The 22,967-nt window shown below is 38.7% G+C and overlaps 1 protein-coding gene across 4 annotated transcripts in view; it reads right to left on the bottom strand.

Moving 5' to 3' along the window:
- Window positions 1-7,538: 7,538 nt before the first annotated feature.
- Window positions 7,539-22,967, bottom strand: part of cdkal1 (CDK5 regulatory subunit associated protein 1-like 1) — a 250,989-nt gene continuing 235,560 nt past the window's right edge. For all 4 annotated transcript variants that reach the window (XR_007483875.2, XR_007483876.2, XR_007483877.2 and 1 more), the window contains 2 exons: window positions 22,640-22,765; window positions 7,539-8,503 (listed from right to left, as the gene is read on the bottom strand). The gene's annotated coding sequence lies outside the window, so the exon portion shown is untranslated. The remainder of the gene's footprint in view (window positions 8,504-22,639; window positions 22,766-22,967) is intronic.

Below are 22,967 nucleotides of genomic sequence, written 5' to 3'. Positions count from 1 at the left end.
CCTTCTGGGCTCAGTCTGTAAAGCTCCAACTCTGAGTTTGATGTTCCTCCAACATCCACCAGACTATGATTATTTTATTCTTTATATCAGAGCACATTCATGATTCAATCTTTGCATTACTGAATTAGATTCTTTAAATTTGTTTAACCAAAATGAATATGTGACCATTCACCATTAAAAGTAAAAAAGAATAGAAAATCTCAGAATATAATATACTTCACGTCTGGGATAACTGCTGGATGGCGAAGGGGTGCCGAGAAAATGGAAAATCCTGGTATTCTGGAATAAATTATGATGAGATTAGTTCTTTCAATTCTTGATAAATTGTCCCCCTTCCTACAACTAATTTTACCGTGACAGTGGATGGTTTCTCTTAAAAACCACAAGACCAGTGCACAATTTAAAGGCTCTTCTTACACACTTAATGTATAATTCAGCAATGGATAAACTCTCCTACTGAACATACAGGGTCAAAGGTTTTGGGAGAGCACTCTATATCTTCAAATATAGGTGTCTCATTTATTCCAGTTGCTATGTGTGCATAGAACTAAACTATTCAAATACATTAAAAATTAAGCATGATTGAAAGTTGGTGCATTACATTTTATCGTGCTAGATTTTCTACGGTCAGCTGTAAGTGGTATTATTAATAGATGTTTGGGAAAAACAGTAACTCAGCTACAAAGCGGTAGACCACATAGTCACAGAGCCGCCGGGTCCTTGAATGCAGAACACATGGTGCGCAAGTCGCCAACACTCTGCTGACTCAAGAGATACAGCGTTCCAAACCTCCTCTGGCATTGACACCACCATGAAAACTGCGCCAGGACCTTCATAGTTATGGCTAAGCAGCTGCAAGCAAATCTTTCATCTTACTATATCACTAAGCAAAATACTAAAATTTAATTGCATCAAGCATTAGGGCCTGACTGTAGAAACCAACGTAAAGGTTCATAGAGGTGAGACATTGGCATGGAATAATCTCTCAGGGGTTTGTGTACATTTTTGTGAAGGAAAATCTTAATGCTTCATAACAAGCCAAGACATTCTGGACAAATGTACACATCAAAGTGTGGAAACCGTTTTGGGAAGACCATTTTCTGTTCCACTGTGGCCTCAGTGCACAAAGCAAGCCTCATCAACGCATAATTGAGAAATGGTTAAGCCACAGTCTTGTCAACCAACATGAACAATCACAACCCTCACAAATGCCCTCCTGGATGAAAGGACAAATCGGTAATTGACAGGTTTTTTTGAGTAAAGCACATGTGAAACAAAATACAACCATTTGCTAATCTTTTTTAACCTATGTTCAATTGAATACACCACAAAGACAAGATATGTCATAATAAAACTGAATAACTATTTTTAACGTTTTTGTTATTATTTGAATTAGCTCAGACTGGGGCAAGTTTACCACATAACATAACCTTTCGTTTGGAAAAACAGTCAATATATTTTTGGGAATAGATGACCCTAATTGTTGAAACTGTGTAGGTAGAATTGTTGCTAGATGTACAACTTCAGTTGCTCTAGTTTGGGGTCTCCGCCGTCCTAATTTGCATTGTGACACACATTTTCAGTGATAAACAGGCCTGGACTGCTGGCTTCACTGTAACAGGTGTGGAATGTGGCTTTGAAATGTCTTGCTGAAATCATCAGGGATATCTGCAAAAAAGACATTGCATTGGCAAACATAGATACACAGATACTTATGTTTATAACAGCCCAAATGGTCTTTTTCCTCTTTAGCCAAGAGGAAAGCATGTCCACGATTTCCCAAAACAATTTGAATCGTGCACGTGTACAGAAGCGTGGAGCTACCAATGAGTAAAAATATTTTGTTTGAATGTACTTGCGAGTACGTTCACACATCCTTTCAAACATTTTGAATGTTGAATGTAATACATTCGAACATACTCGCAAATACGCTCGAACGTACTGACAAAATATTGGAATGTACTTGTAGCTGGAAGTACGTAAACTTGTTTAATTGTAATTTTATGGTTTCATTATGGCCGCATTGCATGATGTTCGGAATTTCTTTTCTATATTGTAATTCTTTATTGCTAAAATATCATTCTGCACAGTGCCAACCTCCATCAAAGCAAAAGTTGCGAATAAAAGTAGAGTTGTTAAGAAAAGCAAAACAAGAACTATAGTGATGCATCTCAGTTTCGTTTGTTGTTAGTCAGCAGGCTGCTCCTCAGTTCATAGAAGATGACAAAGATAATTGGTGACATGATTTTGAGTGGTGTACGGTTAAGAGATGCAGTACTGATTCAAATTGTGAAAATATATTTGGACAGGCTAACCAGGTGGAATTAGCTTATTTTATGCTAGTTTTATTTTACTTATTTTATTTATTTACATGTGTAGTGGTAGTGGTACAAAACTTTAGGTATGTCAATGTGTTGGCATTCTGGATCATTTAATTATTTAGCTGGTGGTGCCTAGGCCTCTCATTAATTCTTACCTACATACAAATCATTAATTTATCCTTTGGCCTTATTTTTTTCACACCTCCAATTGGTTTTGTACATCTCTCCTCACTCACATGTTCCCTTGACATTTGTCTCCCTACATCCTCATTTCTGCTAATGAGCCCACTTAAATCCATGCCAAAACACAAATAGGAAAACAAGAAATAGGTACAGCTCTCACTAGATGCTCTGTTTGTTCAAGGATTCATCATGTGAGCTGTTTTCAATAAATAATTGATGCAACCCTGACTTTTGTCTGCAGACGAGACTTCAGGACATGAATTATGTATTGTTATTCCTGGATAGGGCAATGCAGGGACAGTGCGTCTCAGCGTGTGTGTGTGTGTGTGTGTGTGTGCGTGTGTGTGTGTGCGTGTGTGTGTGTGTGTGTGTGTGTGTGTGTGTTTGTGCGTCCGTGCATATGTGTGTTTGTGCGTGCGTGCGTGTGTGTGTGTGTGTGTGTGTGTGTGTGTGGCCATGGTGCACACATTAACTATAATTTGTAAGACTTCAGAGTCAACATTGCATCATTGTGGACTGTGATTACACATCTGTCAACATTGCTTTGTTCATTTTCTGTAAATACCATGACGGTCCAAGTCTTAAATTTTTGAAAACTCAATATGCATGCAATGAATCTTGAATCAAATATGACAAACTGCTTTGTTTGAAGTCATATTAGCACCTAAAAATGAAGTGCTAATATTTATTACTAATATTAAACATTCAGTAATACTGTACATCAAATCAATGTTTTTTTTCCCTCTTCCTGTGCATGTGGTAGGCGTTTTTACCAGCATATTTGGCTTTACAGTATTTTGCCATTTGATCAGTACTCTTTCCCTCCTCTTCTCTTTCCTTTCCGCGCTCTGCAGTCATTACAACAACAAAGGAAGCTCCATTCCCACAAACGGTGAAAAGGTTCCACCTGTGATGCTAAAATGTTTTCATCTGCTTCTTGACTGCTGTCGCAAGGGAACACAAGAGAGGAAGGAGAAAAAATTGATTGAAAATCAGAAAAAAAGAGGGAATCATTCCAAAGGGCTACCAACCACCCATGACAGCAATCATCAGTGATCTCCACTGTCATTTCACTCTGCTGTAAATAATTCATCAAAAGAAACAAAAGCGAAACAAATATGCAAATATATCTTGGAAAAAAAAGCCCAGTAACATCAACCCGCTGACACATGGGAAGAATAGCAGTGGATTGTTACCATTGCAGGTTATGACTGTGATTAATTTGAATTCATCTTGTTTCATCTAACTTGACAGTGCTGAAGTCGCACATTCATAAAGGGTGTGTGTGTATGTTGGGGGATGATGAAGAGTGAAGTGGGTGGGGTCTGGCGATTGGGGGATTAAGTACAAGGCGTATGGAAGGATTTTGGGAGGGGGGGAAGAGGCGGGGTTGAGGGGCTAGTCAACATTGGAGGGAAGAAGAAAAGGATTTGGGAGTGGAAGGCAGGAAAGGAGGGAGGGCCGCGTTTGAGGGTGTATTCGGCAGTACTGTGAAAGGTAGCCATCAAGAGCTTTGATGAAAAGTGCAGGCCTTCTAAAGCTTACAGTGACAGCATATGATTTGGTCAAAGTATGAAGCTTTTCAAAGGTAGACATTCTCATTCCCATTCAACTCCTTTTGGCTTGAATATTTTTTTGGGGCCTGAGCACTAGCAAAACTTCAAATGGCTTTGACAGATTGGCTGCATGCAGTATTGTCCCCTGTGATTTACAGACAGTAGGTCGTCTGTAAATATAGAGATGATGAAATGAACGGATTACATCTAATGTTCAAGCAAATGGTGCTAAATCAGGGTCTATTCAGAAAGCCACATTTGTATCAGGCCAATGACACAGGTCAGATAATTTCATATGCGTAAAATAAACCTCATTATCTTTGTCCTTGACACAGAAAGGGTAGCCAAGCACACATGTATTTTACAAGTTAAAAAAAAAAAAAGATTTGACATTATGTTAAAAGTCTCAAACTGACTTTTCCCGACAACATAGTCACTACAATTTAGGAGTAGGTTGCGGACATGTAAATATATAATGGCTTTGTCATGAAGGGCCAGATTGACTCTAATCCAAAATATTACACAAACTAAAATGATCGAACATGTTTATTTCAAGTTCCATGGTGGCCAACTCCGTGAGTTTCCTCCCACATTATAAAAACAAATTGCATAGTATCAAAAGTAAACTACACAGAGCAACACAAAATTCCAGGAGCAAGGAGTTGCTTCAATTATCTATGAGGTCTAATTGGCTACAAAATACAGTGGCTCAGATTTGGTATATTACATATTATTTTATAATAACAATTTCAAGACGATTATGACTTCAGTGTTCCCTGTAAAAAGATAGATATACATTTGTGATGGAAAGGTGTCTAATTATTACTTGCAGTCTATGTTAACTGCTCCTGAAAAAAACACTGTGGCCATTTGGGCTGTATGTATCATTACCTTCATTTTTGTCTGAATGGTACCTAAATAAATTTTAAATCATGCATTTCCAATGTTAAAGCTGAATTCTAGCGGGTGAGTGTTAAAAAAAAAAAAAAAATGACTGCCTCTTCTGCAAATTATGACAGGTGGTATTTCACATTTGTCATTACCACAGCTCTCTCATGAATGTTGTATATGCTTCTTGTATTTTGCAACACCTGAGCAAACGACTACTGGTGGGCCGATATATATGACATCATTTTCTTGGAGTGATGCTTGAGGCTTATTAGCAGCCTTGCTTACAGCAACGTGGACAGGCTTTCACAGCCGACAGTCATTAAATTTAAGGGTTAAGGTCTACTGACGCAGGTCATTGGTAAAATGCCTGTCAGATGACGCCCAACATGAATGTGTACACACACACGCACGCACGCGCACACACACAGACATGTCATAAAACACATGATGTTGGAAATAAGTAATCTTTTACTTCCAGACACTAACAAACAGGCTCATGACACTGCACAAGCAAAAGTGTATATCCATGTGACGTGAACCTGCAATACATGCCTTTGAGACTTTTATCTGATAATAGTCTAGGACCGTCCTTCTCATACACATATACACTGATAATAGGGCCTAAATTAAGTTCCTCATATCTGCAGAGTCCTCCAGAGGACTGGAATTCATTGGGAATATATTGGTGACCTACATACTACACTGCCGGGCAGACAGAAAATGTTTTAAGGATCAGTGTAACATCTACATAAAGACAGATGCATATTCAGCATATACTGTAAGTATAACTCAAATGACTACAGACAGCCCTGTAACCATAATCATATGTCGTATACAACCACCCATTTGGGAAATGCATACACAAACGTACAGAAAAAGTTGAGAAAAATTCAGGAAGATCCAAAATGACTACCCATGAGTAAAATGATAACAGTCCCAAATATGGGGAGGATTGATTTGATTTTAAATTTTATATCTCAAAAAATGACAGGGAGTGTTATCGATTGAGTATTGTTTGTATTGTAAAAGTTAAGTCATGATTCTTTGTGAACCAGATGAAGTGTCAGAGACCAAATGACCTATTTTTTTCCTTGGAAAAGAAGAAACAGCCAATGTGAAATCAAGAACTAGACTCTGTGGTTTTCATTAGTGAAATGGCTAACTGTGGCAAAGTCTGGTGTGGTCTGGTCTTGGCAGGTTTTTCATCAAGTGGGTTGGACCGCTTACGGTTTGGATACCAAATAACCTTATGGGGACATAATGCACTATTGGTCTCCATTCAGATATTGAGTATTTAATTTGAAAACACCTGTGTGCACTGTGCATGGTCACTATGGCCTCATGCAAGGTTATCACGTATGGATAGAGTCTAGATGGAGTTGCGGCAAGGTTTTCTCTCAGCAGTCTCCTCTCAATTCTCCTGACACCCAAAATCGTGTGTGCATTATAGTTCCTTGTTGAGAAGAGACAATTATGTGGTGCTTTTTGCAAGACTAAGTGCACTGACCCAACTCTGGGGTTCAGCCTCACTGTGTGCCCATGCAAAGTCTCTACAGTCACTTACCGGGCTGGAACCAGCACCATCCTCATGGTGGAGAGGAAAACGAATCAACAATGAACAATAAGGAACTTTGTTGCGTTAATTACACTCCTTTTGTGCTTGTTCCTTTGATAATTGATAAATACTTTTATTACTATGAAAATAGTATCGACAACAAGTAGAAAAGAAATAAGAACAATTTACTGTATTTTTCGGACTATAAGCCACTACTTTTACAAAAGTTAAACCTTTTGTAGTGTAGTAGTGACCCTGCACCTTATAGTGTGGTTTATCTATGGATATGTCATGATATTGTATGATTTGTGCATGTTCTCTTATATATGGAGAGAAAACATTAAAATGCATGTGTCTTATAGTCCAGTATGGCTTACACAATATTTCTGCCTAATTTTAGCTGATGCGGTTTATGTTCAGGTCCGTCTTATAGTCCAGAAATTGCGGTAATTAGTATTGCAATACTCTTTGTTGTTGTTGTTGTTGTAGATGTGTGGCGTCTGACATAATTTTATCACTTTGAAGTACAGTATCACTCCATTACTGTGCATTCACTCTTAAGTCAGTTCTAACTTGCCCTGAAATCTCTAAATGAGTTTGACAGATTAACTGAAGGCTATAATTTTCAGGCTGAAAAGAAATATACATCCTGAATTATGGAGTGTCGTATGTTTTAAGAACAAAAATTCCAACATCATCACATTTAAAGTCAACCTTTTAAGGTAATAATATAAAATTAAATTCATATATTTCTGTATGTCAAGACTAAATTAGTCTTGTCACGTGACCCGAGCAGGCTTGCCTACAGTGTCTCCGTCATAAATCAGAGAACCGACAGTAAAAGAGCCACCTGGCCTTTTTAAACTGTCCAGTGCAAAGTCACAAATCATATCCTCTTCAAATGGAGCTTTGCAGAAAATAAGTACATCATACCTTCTGCATACTTAAAAACCTATATTGTTAAAAATCCCCCCTGGCAGGGAACTTCCGGACACCGTGTTTCGAGACGCTTTTAAAGACGAGACAGGATACAATAGTTTAAGGACTTTATTCATATCAAATCAGGTAAAATCACTTGAGCCTGCATAACAGAACAAAGCAGGGAAATGGAAGAAATAAGAATAAGTAGAATATAAGAAGAATAAATAAATTATAGGAAGAAATACACCTCAGTAAAAACTATGCAATAATTAAAGTGAGTATACAACAAATGTCACTACATTGCTGTCACCAGTTTTGTGGCAATATATTAATTTTTTTGATTACCGCAATTTCTGGGCTATTGCACACAACTTAATATAAGCCGCACCCAGGAAATTTAAAAAAGAAAAACAATTTGAACATAAACTGTATAGGGCGCATTGGACTCATCATGATGGGCCGCAAGTGGTTAAAACATGCATGCCATATACCGTAATTGGTATAAAAGTGTGTTCCCCAGACGCCGGTAATTATTTTCCAAAGTCTCAGGACAGGGCCATTTCACAAGGCTCTCCCGTCAGACACTGTTTTTAAACATCGGGGATAGTCGACCGATTTTTTTTCTTGTGAAGTGACACAAGAAGGCATGGTCACACTGTATGCTGTTGCCGCTCCCTGATGTGAGATCAACCCTTATGCAAAACAGGGCACCCCACTCATTTTTACAAACCTCTACTACCAAGAGAGGTTGAGAGGTTAGTGGCATGAAGCTCAATAGCCCGTAAAAATACATAAATTCTCTGCATCACTGTTTAAGCAATGAGGTTCAAAGTGTGTGGAAAAAAGTTGTGGTTTATAGTCTGGAAAATGTGGTACTTTTTGAGTTTCATGTTTTAAAATTGTACAGTATAATAAAATCACATTCATTGCCACAATGCTGGTGTTGGACACGGTAACAGCCATTAGTATGATGAACCTGTCCCAAATGCTATAGTGTGTCCTTGCAGTCTCCGTTTGGGAATGAGTGGAATGATCTGTAACAGTTGTCAGATATCTTCCAAAGCAGCGGTGCTGTTCTGTGGAGAGGATAATGTCAGAGTTACTAAAACAATAATTTTTCCATGTTTTGTAAGGGAAAACAAGAAGAGGCACTATTTCTATTGGGTTATCATCAGCGTTGAGTTTGCAGACAACACACACACACACACACACACACACACACACACACACGGTCTCCTGCTGCCTAGAGGCAAAAGTGACTGAAGAAATATCATCGGCACACCTGCAACAAGCTGCCTCCTGCTGCATTAAAAATGATTTCCAATGCGTGTTTAAAAAGACTAAATACAAGGATGAGACCTAGAGAACTTGTCTTGACAAATTCTGAATTGGGGGCGAACGTACAATTATCCTATTTGGGATGAATTGAATTGACTTGACAGAAACATGACTTTATCTGGTGTTCGTTTTGGCTCACAAATGAATTCTACAGCTCAGCTTTTCTCAACCAATCAATAGTGTCCAAAACCAGATAAGTGATGGGAACAGCAGTGATTTTTTTTTAATTGTGATGAATGTCTAGAATTAGGTCATAAAAATAATTCGGTCTAAGATCCAGTCACCTAATCGCTCCTGATGCAGCCATGAGCCATATGTGACACATTCACTCAGTGCATTCATGGACTATAGTACCCATTTATTATTTTTACTTTAACAAGCTTTTAAATAGAGTTAAGGTTTACCTAACCCAGAGTCTTGGATTTGACACTATTCAAAATTTACAAACTGCTGTAACTTGGTTAGGGGCTTATTGGTTTTAAAGTAAATGGAAAATAGGTAAAAATGAAACATATCAGTGTTGAATTTTGATCTATAGTTTAATGTATGTCAATGTTAAATATCAGTAGATATCAATACGGGAAGAAAACTGTTGTGAGTTTCACTATCATTTCATAATTCCCTTGACTTAAGGCAAGAACTTTAGGAGAAATCAGACAACTAGAAATGTTACGAATAATTAGATGAAAGATCCAAACCCTATGAGAGAAAAGGTATTGGTGTGGTTTTATGAAAATAATACAAAAATCAAGTTCCAATTTAAAGTAAGAAGCAATTTGAGAAAGAAATATGTCTCCTTATACATTCAGCATATGCTGCAAAAGAGCTGAGCCACTCTTATGTAAACCCGAATGAAACATTCATAAGAAAGCCACTGTGTCACACTCAACCCGCTGGGATGGTCCATGATTGATCCATATGGTGGCTTGGCAACTATCCGAAACTCATCTACAACAAATGGGGCCGCTCTGACGGGGCCAAGAGACACTGCAATATGATATTCAAGTGGGCAGCAAACGCAAGATTTTTTTATTGGTATGAATAGAAAGACGTCACAACGCCAAAGCAATCAGGGTTAGATTCAAGCAGAATTGTGAGTGGGTGACCAACAGAAAGGAGGCTGGCGCCATGCACATAATGCATTCCTGAGCCCCTTCATGACAAAGTGCTTGACCCCCAACCCTTGCCCTCAGCTGTACCTAAGGCCAGTTAGAACCTTTCAACCTCGTAATGGGAGCTTACTGAAGTGGTCACATTCATAAAGTCTTTAGCTCACGGTGCATACACAAATATAACCACATGGTTATCTGTGTCAAAGTGTGTATCTGAGATCATAAGGAAGGGGCTGTGCTGTGGGAAGTGGAGGCCCAAAAACCACTACCCCTGCCGCAATAAAGAAATGAGGACTTAATAAGCTGTGGGCTTCTGTTGTGGTTTCTTTAACTCTCTTGCCCCCTTTTCCAGCTTCTGCTTCTCACTCTGTCTGACTTTCTCGCTCCAGTGATCTATTACGCTCCCCCCTGAATTTGCTTCCCTCTTTATCAATCACACTCACACCTATACCCGTAACCGTTTATTTCTCCTTCAACCCTCAAACCTCAACCTTAACTGTTTTCTGAGCAGTGATTGGTTGTTGCCGGATCTTTGCCTCATGGAAACTGGTGTATTTTGATCTTTAATTAATATCCCACAAACAATATTAATTAGATTATCAGGGTTTATACGTGTGGAGCTGCATAGAACATATTAGAGATTTTTTTTAGTTGTCTCTACCCCCCCACATACAATACAGTGGATAAAAGTTGAACGCAATTTGGTCTTGGAGACTGTTAAAAGTACAATGAATGAATGAATAGCACGATTACTTGCGATTCTTGTTAATAGTCAAATCGTAAAACAAAATAACATAAATACTCAACTTAGGCAACTACATGCAATAAGTTAACTTTCAGCTCAGCTGTGATTATAGTTTTCCTCAGTGGCTTATAATCACTGACATCTTGAAACTATAAAACTGTCAACACACCTTCAAAAAGAGCAAAATACAAACAGTAGGTTGGCTGATGACAAACCACTTTGACTAATCACCACCCAGAACTGTATTTGTTTAAGACAATAATTATTACATATTTTCCAAAAGATTTTAGATCAAACTTGACGGCCAAACCTTTCAGGTCCCAAGACTCCACTCTAAGGCTAAAAAAAACCTCAAAGTTGAAAGAAAACTACTGTAGATCTTTTTGTCATATATCAGTTTATGTCCTCCAACAGGCCTCCGAGAGGAATTTGGATAATTGAACGAAAACCTCCTTGAAGATAAACCACATCGCTGTGTGATCATGAGATGGTAGAAGTGGTTGAGGTTCAAGACCTTTCTTGTGGCCACTTTGGTCTTTGGTGCAATTCTTCATTATTGTTTTTGCAGCACCCCTCCATGACTACACCCCTGTACCTCTCTCACCCTAAAACCTTTTTCCTTTATTGAAGTGTTTAATGATCAGTAAATTGTGCGAGTGTGATATGAGTAAAAACTAAAACATATGTCATTTGAGTTTAAGTTTTTACACCTCCCCCTTCTCCTCTCCAAAGTCACTGAGAGAAGAAAAAAAACAAATTGAAAAAATGGTTTAATCTAAATTAGTTGAACTGAAGAAGCAAGTCAGATCAAGACTAAAGCAGAAAGTCATTGTCACAAGAATTCACAGACATTTTCTACATTGAACCACACAAGCATACTGTTGCACTTAAACATGGCTAACCCGCAACTCCAGTCTTCCTCAACATTGAACTCCCATAGAGTGCCTCTTAGTCAATTAAAAACAGTCAAGTCTGGTTTCTGACTGAAACCCTTTTGAGGTGTGCATGTGTGTGTGCGTTTGGAAAACTTCAAGACGTCTTTTGCCAGAGTCCTTCCTGCTCATTCTGGTAATGGATGGGTGACCTTCGACCTTGAAATACATTCTATGCCTGCCTCTGGGCACCCTGTCTTTTTATTTTCACCATCTTAATTTTTTCCCTCTATTTCCTGTCTATCCATCTCGCTCTCAATCTCTCTTCTCTAATGAGATGTTGGCTGTCTTTTCCTGTGGGGAAAGAGGTCAATGCCCCTGACATACACATGTGCACATGTGTGGACAGGCACACTCACACTCACAAAAAGACACAAACTGCAGACATGCATACACATCCAGACATGCACAAAACCATCCAAATACAAGCACAAGCTCACATTGCTACGCTTGGCACACACGCACACGCACACACACGCCCATATGACAACACACACACTGACCCAGAAATCCCATCGCTATTATGCAGAACATCAGTTAACTGATGGCGGAGCTGATTATGCAGCTACCCTCTACTAGCCCACAACTCCCTTGTGGATAACTTCCTTTAAAATCCCAATCCCAAATGTCTTTTTAGCATATCAATAGAGAATTATATATTCAGAAACAGTGGAACTTACACACATACAGCTTTTCACAACTTTCTCCTCAGATCATGTCAAAGTAGGAAGCTGTATCAAACTAGACAAAATTAGACAAACATTTCACCAAAGACCATCAAAAAGAAACATTCGCTGTCAAACAAATGCTGTCGAGATATCTCCCATGATTTGTTTCTCTGTGTATTAGCTCATAGTTTATAAATATTTTACATGCACATACAAATGTTATTTGCAAAATGAGAATGAGTAAAGGGTACTTATACAGTTACAAATCAACTTTTGCTATAATGTTTTTCAGCCTATACATAAGTCACACTTTCTTTCATAGTTTGGCTATGACTGTGTAAGATAGTTTAATTGTATTATATTCTCTATATATTTAGGATTGAATTCTGGTCAAATTTTGTCACTTGAGGATCTGTGTATGAGAATGTTAAATGACTATAAGGCTACAGGGCCTACGGAAAGTTGTAAGAAATAATTAAAGTGCTGTACTGTTGTCAAACAATTTTGGACACATACAAAGAAATTTAAGCTTGCATATTTAATGGAATGATTTTGACATTTTAAGAAGCACATGCTTTTTAGCTGATGGACATAAGCTTTTCAAGCGCATATGTAAGTGACAAAACCATGTGTTGCTCACTTAGCATTGTGAAAAAGAAAAATGATGATTTCGCAGTGCAGCGGTGTGAAGTGGTGACCTCCACAAAGATTGCTTACTTGGCACATAAGCAAAATAACGTCCATGTTTGTGCATGCAAATGTGCTTATGTGTTCCCCTGCATATGATTCAGAGTCCGTGTGTACGCATGTAAAATTCGTCTGCTTGCTAATAAGCAGCTAAGAATGCTCTCGCCTTCATTGATAATGCCAGGCATTGCAATTCTGTATGTATTAGCTCGGTAATTGAAAGGCCATCTGTGGCCTACTGGGGAGGTTTAGTAAAGGGTAAACTATGAGGCTCATTATTTTTAGGAGAGGTATACTCCCACTGGCCAAAACAAATTACTTTGTGTCCAGTTTAACCTTCACAAAAACTTAATTACAGTAGGTATGCTGTTTATATGCTCATTATTCAGACATGATATTTTGGAAGTAGAACAAACCCCCAAAACTGATTCGAATCAATTTTATCATGGCTATGTTACCATATTCCCAACAGTTGTGCATTCTCCACAGTTTTTTCTGTGATGTACAACATGTAGTGCAGAGTTGTAGTTGTTGTGTGGGTATTGCTCTGTTTTGATCATTCCCACGTTCAATCAGATGATAGCAATGACGTAAGTGAATGATTCAAGCTCATATAAAAAAAATAACGTTGACTTATGATGTGTTACTGCTACTTTGTTCAACATAAAAATGCTAAACCCTTGTCCAATAGGCCTCAAAAGTAATTAAATCAATAACACACACCGAGTGTGTTAGCTTATGTGTCTGCCTGGTCCATAAATTTGAGAAGAGACATGAGCTGCATGTCTCAGCAGTTTCCTGTTGTAAGCTGAGCTCTGCTGCGTGTCCCTCTGGTTCTCCCGTCACTCGGCTGGTCTGCAGAGCAACGTTTGCCACGCTACTACTTGTGAGCCAGCCTTCTGTGTGTCTGCCTTCACATGTATGTGCGTTTCCTTCTGTCTCCTGTCACCGGCAGTCCCCTCAGCACCATTAGGACCTGTTAGGGTCAAGGGCCATTGCTAGAAAGGTCAAAGTTCATCTTTCCATAGGTGAAAAGTCACGGTTACTTGTGGTGTGAAGTGATACTGGACAAGTATCCAGCTGTAAAGGTGACATAGAATAGCTTTTTTGACATAATAAAGAGTTATGGAACTAAATAGGCTCATTTTAAACTGTTATCATTAAATTAGAGAATGGTTGTAAACAGGCAGGAGGTTCCCAAGCATCCATCATTGGGACATCTGGTACGTTGTCACACAGACACTGAACAATATTTTAATGGTTATCAAAGTCTGAAAGATGTTTTATTTTGCAAAGCTGCAGCATGCCACTGTGCCTAAAACTGTTCAGCTCTATACGATATATGTTAAAAGGAAACGCACTAGCTGGAAAAAGTTATGTAATTAGAGAGATTTTCAGAGAAACGAAAGGGCCCCAAATGATGAGACAGCAAATTCTTCTAAGAAAAAGAAAGCGGTAATCGAAAGATAATATCAGCAGTAAAATACAGTTTTATCACTACAGGTGATTTTCATGCACCAAGCCCACTCCATGTCATATGTGGCGACACGCTGGCAAATGACACTTTGGAGACCTTCAAAACTGCTTGGACATGTAGAGTTGTTCCTGGATTTAAGAACCAAGGAAAAGTATAACTAGAAAGCATAATTTCAGTGTAATGGTGAGTTGTATTTTAAGTAATTTGTTTATATTTGTTTCCATGCCGGTGTGCGAAAATATTGTTTTGATGCGAAACCAGACTGTGGTGCAAAAGAGGTTGAGGACAGCTTGCGTAGACTCTGTATACAGAAAATATATTTACGCGTATATTATTGAAGATAAATGAAATCCTTTAAAAAAAAAATGTCCTCAACTCCTAATCTTATGAAAATACTGTTTAAGAGTGGGGATGAAAGTGTGTGTAACAGAGAAATGTGGCTTGAAACAGTGACTGCAGTTTGACCAACAGATCACATTGTCTTCAACATAGAAGCTTTACTCACTTGCCAGATCATATTAAGGGTTTATGTACTTGCATGCAGCAAAGGGACGTTATGCGTGATAAACATCAGTGTGAAAGCTGAGTGCCTGAGAGATGACTCAGTTAAAAATAACTACTGTCAGTCTGTGTGGAAAGACTTGGAAAATAGGAACATCCAAGTTGACCCTGGATTCAAGGATGGGGGCTGTTTGGCATACACACAGATTTTTGCTGACATCTGCACTCTCTCACACAATCACACACGGACGCACTCACACAATGCCCAAACAAATATGTCAACCGAGCACTAAGTCAACCTATTCAAGCTCCAGCAGCAATGTTTACCCTCCAGGTATACGCTAAAATGTAACTGCATGTCACTGTTGTATTTAGAAAACCTAAAGCAGTGTGGAATTGCCGCAATGTGAACATTTCTAGTTTGTTGGGGTGATGTGAATCACACTAAATTCAGAGCAGTTTGTACTACATGTCTACAATCTTAGACTGAATTATTCTTGCCATGACATTTTAAAGCCTTTTATAACTTAAAAATTGGTCAAAAAATGTCTGGTAGAGCACGGAAAAATTTCCCACACGTGTGAGCATAAATGTGCTTAAATAGAAACATTGTTGGCAAACTTGTTGAGACAGGGGTCAGGTCAAATCATCACGTGGTTTGAGTCAGGATCCAGGATATGGATGTAAGTCATTGTAATGTGCTCTCAAGTGTGGTGGTGTATGGGTGCACATATGTATGAATTTATCCATCCTCTCCCTAGTTGAACAGGATGTCGGAGGTCAAATAAGAGGGGTTAAAGGTTAAAGCCTGACTAAATAATTAGAAGATAGTGTTTCCAGTGTCAGTCACACAAACACAAAGCTCCATGACCATTGAAGTTGTTATCTTTGAGGTGTCTGGACAGTATCTTCCTCTGTGACCCCCCTAAGCAATACACAAACACACACTTGAACATGTTCTCCTTCCTCTCTGTCTGTGTGACGTCCGCAAACCCACCCGCCATGCAAACACACATGAAGTCCCAGCCTGAGAGCTGGTCCTATTGATGGGCAAGCAGCCAGGAAACTGAAGGGGGGGAAAACAAGAGAGGCCCAAGCGGGAGCGGCAAAGTGGCTATATTTAGCCTGTCAGTCACAAAGGTCTAAGGTCAGCTGAAAGCCTACTGACACCTATGCACTCGCACAGCACATGTACACCCACACACACATGCTGTAGTGTTCATCAAAACAAGGTCAAGAGTGGAGGGCAGGTTTACTGAGCAAAGGAGTGAGCAGACGGCTGCCTAGTTTTACTGCTGTCTGCCCTTTAAATTGCGACCGGAGGAAAGTTTAAAGAGGACACAATTTAATTTTTATAGCATGCCAGAAGAGTATAATGCACAGAAAGTATCATTGCTATCACCTGCTGCCAAACAAGTAATTTTTATATACTCATATATACATACACTTTCACAGTTGGCTTTTCATATAAAAGAAATAGATAGGTTTACAGATTGATTATATTTTGTCTGATGTACATTAAATTCAAGTAATTTCTTTTTGTACCCATTTTGGCGTACGCAACATGCGTTGCACTTTTTTACTCTCTTCTCGGATTGATCCTGACATCTGTGTCATTTACCTTTTAGTCATGTACATTTATAGTTATAAGCTTACATACTATTAACATGGGTATGGAATTAAAAAAAAGGGGATGAGCTCAACTCTGTGCTGACCCAGTAACCCCCAAAAAGTTTTTGCTGACTTAACTCAATTTGATCTCGTCAAGTGGTTGCACGGAATGAAATTACCTGGATTGAAAAAAAAAAGTCTCTGCATCCAAATGGTTTTATTTTGTGCAACCACTTCACAATATAAAATTGAGTAAATTCAACATACCCTTTTTTCAAGCCATACAGAACAACATGGGTGGGCAAGGAAGGCAGAGTAGCCAGGTGGGCTCAAGAAAAGTGGAATGCGCTGTCAACACAAAAGAAGTGGACATTTCATCCACAGTAACACACATGTATGCACTCACGAACACACACACGTGCACAGGCCTAATGATAAAATGACGCATGGTCAACCAAACATGAAGACAAGGTCACATGAGCCCATTACCTTGGCCAAGCACTCAACTGTTGAGAAAGTGATTATTTGATTTGAGTTTGTGAGTCAGTCAATCAGTTCGTTAATTATTAGTATTGCATAAAGCCTACTTGTAAAATTTTGAAGACATTTTGTTGAGGGGTGGCAACAAAAAAGATTTAATTGTAAATTTGGACTTTATTTTCACCGTTTCTCTAGGAATTCCTGTTTTCTTTTCAAACATTCCAAAAACATGCAAGGGAGGGTAAATGAAGATTAGTGTGAACTGTTGTTTGACTATTTGTACCATGTGATTGGCTGGCGGGCGACGGCTTCAGGATGAGAGAATGAATGGATGTATTCAGGATTGAATTCTCCCTCATCCAACAAATGCAATGGTACTGCGTAATTCACAGATTCACTTCTGTTTTCCAGCACACAGGAGAAGCAACTATGACGCACACAGGCTGCTCTGCTTATACTTAAATGCTATGCCTCAATTCCAAAGTGCTCTGGGAATTCCCACACTAGTACTGCATTATAAAAGGCAAACTCAGCATAGTGAGGCATCTTCCTTAACACTGTCTGTGTAGAAAGTGACAAAAAAACTGCCCACATGGGCTGACTAAATGTGGATACTTCTTGAGCTCTCTCTTTAATGTTATGCTGTCTTGGTAATAAACTTTTTAAACCACTCACAATGACACATTCCTTGGATATAGATAGTTTTTGCATGATTATTTCCCAATCTCTGTGACAGAAAGATGAATAACAACAGAAGGTTTGTATTTGTCAAAATTTAATTAAATAAATGATATTATTCTATAGTTAGGGATAGATACCTGAATTTTTTTTGGGTGGTATCCAAATCAGTGGGTACTACCATGTATCGATTCATGTGAAATCAAACGGACCCAGCAGAGAAAGCACACCAATGTAGTGACTCACACACATTTTCACAGATACAAAAAAAAATAAAAAAAATATTTCTGTTTTAAATGAGCAAGACCCAACTGCATGAGCAGCTACCCAGGGCCAAGCCACACAAATACAGTATATAAAGTATACTGCAATGATGGTGAATCCGTGCACTTAGGGTCAAGGGATAGACATTGTGATTTTCTTTCAAGGGATTTTGATGGCCACTTTCCTGACATTTCAGCAGCCTAATAACATAGTGCTGTGAATAACTCTTCTCTTAAACATATATGTGCCTGTGTGTGTGTGTGTGTGTTTAATGTGAGCAAAAACAGCAAACATGTCATTACAGTAATATACAAGAAATGTGATTCACGAACATGTAAACTAAATCAGGAAAGTAATGGAAACATTTGAGTCACTCCCCCAAATTGTGGGTGTGACTGCAGATATAGTTGTCATTAGTATAAAAAAGAAAGAAGCAATAGGGACTGTGGTAAAGTGCTAAAAAACTGTCGTAAATTATATCAAAAATTGGTATGATGTTATACTTCCCACAAGTTAAGTTTTTTTCAATGATATATTTTACATCTGGAAATGCACAGTTGCTTTGGCTCAAATTATAGAACTCAAAAAGTGCAGCACACACAGATCTACCAGTTTGACGGGAGCACTGTTATCTGCCTATTCATGTTCATCTGAGCCAGACTATAATAGTGCATTATTACTAAGTGGTGTGACAATCCAATCTGATGGCAAGAGAAACTCCACCCAACCTCAATGGTAGTAGAAAGATTGCACGCAAACGGCGTCTCTCTTGCTAAATCAGATGAGGGGGGAAACTGCACACAATGGGCCTGTTGTATTATTAGACCCCTTGGAGGAAGCGCCGTTTGTCAGATCAGACTTCCCCCAAAAAGGAGGTCTGGGAAAATATCAGCTTCCTGACTAAGTGTTTGCAGTTCAGGCTCTCTGGCTGCTGCAATCACTTTCTGACCCTGTTTTGCTTTGCACTCACTCTCTCTCTCTCTCTCTCTCTCTCTCTCTCTCTCTCTCTCTCTCTCTCTCTGTCTCTCTCTCTCTCTCTCTGCATTAAACTTGTTTACACACACACTAATCAAACTTAGTTGGCACCGAAGCACAGATGAGGAAAAACACTGATAAAAAATAATAATGAAAATAATTAAAGAATATCTGATTCTTACAAAAATCCCTAGAGATCAGTAGAGTTTTTTTCCATCATAAATAATTGCGTGCACATTGGAAATGGGTTAAAGATTTGAGGGAGGCCAAGAAAAAAAACGATGCAAAAAGACAGCCTTTCATGTATTACCATTTTAACATTATTCGTTCTGACATGTAATTTTTCAAAGTTTCAGCTTGGCCTCTATCGTTAAATAGGAGCAACAAGAAAGGAGCAAATAAGAGCCTCCTCTGACTTATCTAGTTAGTAGTCAGCGCTATATTCCTGACTCTGCACTCTCAGTCGGTCTGACCTCGACTGAACTGTTTGACATCAGTAGTCTTGCTGCTGATGTTGCGCTAAAGGAGCAGTTGTTAGTGCCAAAGGCTGAATGAGACAGTCCTAACTGAGGGAAAAGTAATCCTCCCTTTGAATTGCTTTTTGAACTTTTCAGTGAAAGTTTAAGTTGTTTTTTTTCTACAATAATGAACTCTACTACTTTCATCATGATTAATTTAATCATCAGACGTAATATTAGCTTTGCTCCTATTTGGTTGATAATTTATACTATAATATAAACATTGAACTTATATTTTGGCAGAGAACTTGTTTCTGACTGCAAACCTGTGGTAGATTACCGTGAAGATGGTGCATTAAGGGCAGCGGGAGGCTGACTTCCACCAGCTGGTGTTTTCTTTACTCTTCTCATGCATTTTTAATAATGAATACAGAGCAATGATTCACTTGTGAGTTTTTAATTGGGGTTTGGGGTGCAAATGATTATGCTCCAAAAATTCTACCTAGCCGCTTGTGGTTAGGTAAACGTGTGACCTGCACAGTCTATTTTATTGAAATTGATGTCATGTTAAATAACACTGGTTGACAGCAAATTTTAATCTTAACTTTATGCATCGGATTTTTGATGCTTATTCTAAAAACGTCTTTACTTGTTTCAGTTACATACAAAAGAGTTAACGGACCGGACAAGTGAACACACAAAATTCAGAGCCATGAGAGAATGGGGGTTTGAAGGGCATATTGTGAAGTATATGATGGGGTTGGCACCTGCGAGCAAAGGTAGACATGGAAGTGATGAGTTTGGCAGAAAAGTTCAAGGAAGGCTGTAAAGCAAATAAAAAAATTAATTTATCAATTTTCGTAGATACTTTCTCATTGCTATGCACCAACCTCGTTTTAAGCAAAATACTTCTTCGTGGCCTTAGATAAACTGCAATTTATGCCCTGCTGCAACTCAAGCTCACACAAAGTTAGGGATGTTTAGCTTTTCGATTTGTATTTAAAATGATCCATAAACTTTATTTAAGCTTCTCTAAATGGTTGAATGCACATGCCCAACTGCCTAATGTGTTAATGGTTTTTGCAGAGCTCCTTGTTCTTTAACTAGGATGGCAAAATAGATTACCGGTGTTCACTTCATTTCCAATACATTTCCAAGAACGTCGCAAGGAATTTTCACACCCGAAACTCTACTCTGTATTAATTCTAAAAGGTATCAGAAGAAGCGCAAAATAGTGCCCACCTGTGGTTATGGTGGGGCATTGCCTTCCCGCAACTCATGCAGAGTAACAAACTTGTATATATCTGCATCTCACATTGTAGAGACAAAAATACAGACTAAGGTTCATTTGAAGTTTCTCAACAGCGTTTCGGCATCATGTGAAAAGCACCTTTACAAAGTCATATTGGCTCTCACATGCACACGTGCAGTGTGGCTTTATGTATCCCACATGCAATGTATGTGACACACCAGCAATGTCATTAGACCACACTTCCTCTCCAAGCACAAGAGAGAGACATTAGGGCTGTCTTGCATGAAACATACCGGAAACGTGTGGGTGGGTGGGTGCATGTGTGCCGCCTTTCAGTTGGTGTGCCTGTATTTGCAAATGCATGTGACCTAAACTCACGTTTTGCCCTTGGGGCTTGTGACCAGTCGTATGTAATCGCTCCTGTTTGATTGCCTTCATTGAGTGGACAACTGCTACAATTACAGCCAATTAACAATGTGCACAGGAGGTGCTTGCTCTGCAGAAAGATCAGCGGAGCATTCATTTGTGGGGTCAGCATTTTTGTGAAGCATCTTGTCACATTTCTACTTCCAGATGATAACCATTTGTTGTCAAATCTAATTAAACAGTGGTGCCAAACCGTAAAAAAACTCGTATTAAAATGTGGAGTGGATCACAATGCAGATGGTTGTCATAAATGGAGCAAACTGAAAAAGTTTCACTTCTCCTTACAAAAAGGTACAAACCGTTAGCACTTCTGCTTTCTAACCACTTGACTTATGTATGTGCTGTTGTTGTGTGCTACACGTGTCTTCCTTCACGGGCTTGATGTTGTTTTTGCACCTCAATCAGCATCAACAGCTTTCAGTGCACAGTTGTGTGTTTTGTGTGGGTTTGGCTATCTCCTGAAGTTCCCTGACCTGATGGGATAAGGTGGAGTCCTTCGTTGTATTTACTAAAACACTAACACTCGCACATAAACATGACGGTCTCCTTTAAAATGCTTTGGGTGAACCTAAATCACATATACTGTTTTTGAAAAATTATTGTTGTTTGAGAACAGAAACCTGATGATTAAAGTTTTTAGATAGATAGATAGATAGATAGATAGATAGATAGATAGATAGATAGATAGATAGATAGATAGATAGATAGATAGATAGATAGATAGATAGATAGATAGATAGATAGATAGATAGATAGATAGATAGATAGATAGATAGATAGATAGCCTACCTTCTTTTTTTTTGGGGGGGGGGGGGGGGAGGGAGGGGGCGTATGCCCTTTGACGACCCTAAAGTTAAAATGGACACACAAGGTCTTTTGGGAAAATGTATCTGTGTGACATTCTTAATTCTATGAACTTTTGCAGTTAGAATTTGGAGTTTGGCGATGTGTCAGCTGCATGTGTCATGTACGCCGATGCTGCAAAACAATGGATGATGTTTTTTTGTAAGGGGGCATTCACTTCAGAGTGACTGCTCAGGAATTGCTCAGCAATTAGTCAACCCCGGACTGCGGCCCTCGTCATCATGGTATTGAAATCCATTTTAAGCATTGGTTCCATAGTAGAAGCAACAGAATGAGCAGTGACTCATATACTTGAGTGAGGACTGCCCGCTCAAAACAGACAGACTTTACTAAAGACAATATTCTGTATAGTATGTATAGTGTTAGGTGATTCTTTTCTTTATTTTACTTTTTTGAAATAGCATTTAGTCATTACAGCTTAGAAACGTATGTATGTATGTATGTGTGTATGCGTGTGTGCGTACGTATACTATGTTTGTATATGTATATGTGGTTTTATCCAAAAAAAAGTTAGTTAAATACAATATTCTTCAACTGTGTATGCAAGGTGACACAGCTTATTCACATTAAATACAATTTCATTTATTGCTGATTCAAATTACTCATTTCTACCAATTTAAACTCTGAATGGAAAATATAACTGTTGCAGACAAAATGGCTGTGTTCAAAGAGGGATGCCGTCACAACAATCACAACTACAATTATGCCCTATTTAAGGACATTGCTAGAAGACTATCAATTTACCTTAATTCCCTTGAACATTCCAGTTGTCGGTCTGGAGCCAGGCAGGATTCCTTCAGTGTTAATTAAGCGTCTGTCTTGGAGAAAATTAAGGTTGTGATCCCCCGGACCTCATCACTCCCACAGTCCCTAAGAGGAGAGACAAAAAGAGAGTTAATGAAATAATAAAAGGATGATATGACTTAATGAACAGCTAATGAGGCCTGTGTATATTTAATACATGCTTCTTAGAGCTTAAGTAGAACAATATCAATCATCTTTGGAGTTGCTCATTGTTGACTGTTGGCTGGCATTTTTAAAAAATTGCAAAAAAACAAAAGCTGTCATTTAA

Source organism: Syngnathus scovelli, chromosome 9 (genome assembly GCF_024217435.2).
Source record: "Syngnathus scovelli strain Florida chromosome 9, RoL_Ssco_1.2, whole genome shotgun sequence".
In the NCBI taxonomy this organism is placed as follows: domain Eukaryota; kingdom Metazoa; phylum Chordata; class Actinopteri; order Syngnathiformes; family Syngnathidae; genus Syngnathus; species Syngnathus scovelli.
This window is presented reverse-complemented; position numbering and strand designations above follow the sequence as displayed.